The sequence below is a fragment of the Poecilia reticulata genome, linkage group LG2 (genome assembly GCF_000633615.1).
Source record: "Poecilia reticulata strain Guanapo linkage group LG2, Guppy_female_1.0+MT, whole genome shotgun sequence".
Taxonomy (NCBI): domain Eukaryota; kingdom Metazoa; phylum Chordata; class Actinopteri; order Cyprinodontiformes; family Poeciliidae; genus Poecilia; species Poecilia reticulata.
The window spans coordinates 42,015,651-42,017,608 of record NC_024332.1 but is presented as its reverse complement, the minus strand read 5'-3'; the positions used below and the strand labels follow the sequence as shown (position 1 = coordinate 42,017,608).

Here is a 1,958-nt window from a genome sequence, read left to right as displayed (position 1 = left end):
TCGACACGCCCACCACCAGGTGTCAAAGCCGCTGCTTCTGCCATATCAATAATTATTTAATTCATGTGGCTCTTATAGAGCCTCAGTGAAAACGTGTTTATTATTTTTAACTCTTTGGTGCAAAAAACTGATTGAAAATCGATTTATTTACTGCATGTTTATGTCTGTTAAGGCTCAGATGGAACGGCAATGAAAGCAGCTCTTTAAACCATTCAGACGAACACAATAGACACAATAAAATGACTTATTACCCGCGATAATAACTCAATAGTCCATGGGAAAACCGTACATAAGCTTGTATTAAAGCAGAAATTACGGCAGCCACAGTAAAAAAGGCTTACAGTATTCAATTATGCCGCATGAACTGATCAATAGATTATTGCGAGAGAACGCAAAACCTTTTGCAAGGGAACGCAAAAGTATTGCGAGGGAACGCAAAAGAAAAAAAAATCCCCATATCCCCTGGAGGGCTCCGTAATAAAGCCGCCTAGAGGACAACAGGGGAATTTTATTCTATTGCATTAAAGCAAAATGAAAATTGCTTTCCTTTGCAATAGGTTGTTTTACAAAATACAAAGAAAAAAACATAGAATTCCAAAAATAAAGTGGTACAATTATTAGAATAAAGTTTTATGAGAAAAAAAAGCACAAATATTAAAATTCAGAATATAGTCGTAGTATYAGAAGAAAGTTGTAGCATTACGACAGTCGTATTGTTACAGGAACAAAGGCAAAGTGCGAGAATAAAGATGCATTGTGAGAATAAAATCGTAGAGTTACGAGAATAAAGTCATATGAGAATAATTGTCTAGAAGAAACTTTGAAAATTTTCTGAGTTTATCCAAAAGTAAATTTTCAACTTTTGAAACTCATAAATTTCCGCATTTTTTCTAGAATATTTCTCAGATTAACCTCAAAATTTCAGATTTTTTTTGGCTGAAATTTAAACCTTTTTTCTATTTACACTGGCCCCGACAGACGTTTGTATTCCTGCCTTTGCTTATAGAGGCTGAGAAAACCTGTTGGACGGAGGTGAAGGGGCAGAAAAGGAGAGACGGCAAATTAATAAAATAGCTCCTTCCTCCCTCCTCTTCCTCACATGACTGCATGTTCAATTAAAAGGCAGGTGGAGGAGGAGGAAGAAGAGTATTGATTGACACTCGGAAAGTTAATCCCCGACCAACGACTCCTGGTAGGAATACGGATCCTGACAAAAGGCCGGGATCAGCGACAGGGAAGGAGTAGAGACATGGGAGGAATAAAACATGGAGGATAGAGACGCCGACTGGATCCATGCTGGCAGCTTGAATCGGATTTATTTCACTTCTCAATCCTGGTTCTTCACTGACATGTTCATAGTTATTCTCCAATTAAAAGGCTTGTTCTTCTTACTTATCTTCTCATTTCGTCTTCCTCCATATAATTTGCATTTTTTTAAAGATTTAAAATAGTTTATTTATTGATAAATTATTTATTACTAAGTGTTTGAAAGAAATTCAGAGATTGTAGATGATACTGTAAATAGTTTATAGGAGATATTCACATAAAATCCATAAAACGCTGATGTTGCAAAAAACACAWTCKTACCAATTATTAGTAAAYAAACCTTAGTATACTTAAAATAATACAAAACTAACTTTTCAATTAGATTTAGGAGCTTTGTTTTAAGTCAATARCTCCTGAATGTTAATAAAAAGGTTCTGTGTAGAGCGGAGCAGCAGACACTGACATGTGAGTGGTGTTGATAACAGTTATATGAATGTATGGATGTTAATTAGCACTTATTACTGTGTTCTTTGGCTGCTGRTGTAAGTTTGTAGCCTTTAAAAYGTTTGTTTTTACTGGCAGTATGATCGCGACTTGGTATTAAAGCTGACTTAGCCATTAGCCTTGAGCTGTTAGCTGACTTAGCCATTAGCTTTGAGCTGTTAGCCATGAACTGTTAGCTTTGAGCTGTT

At 35.8% G+C, this 1,958-nt stretch overlaps 1 protein-coding gene across 4 annotated transcripts in view; it reads left to right on the top strand.

The window, feature by feature from the left end:
* Nucleotides 1-1,958, top strand: part of LOC103461792 (uncharacterized protein C21orf62 homolog) — a 60,450-nt gene that overhangs the window by 17,267 nt on the left and 41,225 nt on the right. The gene's annotated exons all lie outside the window — the stretch shown is intronic.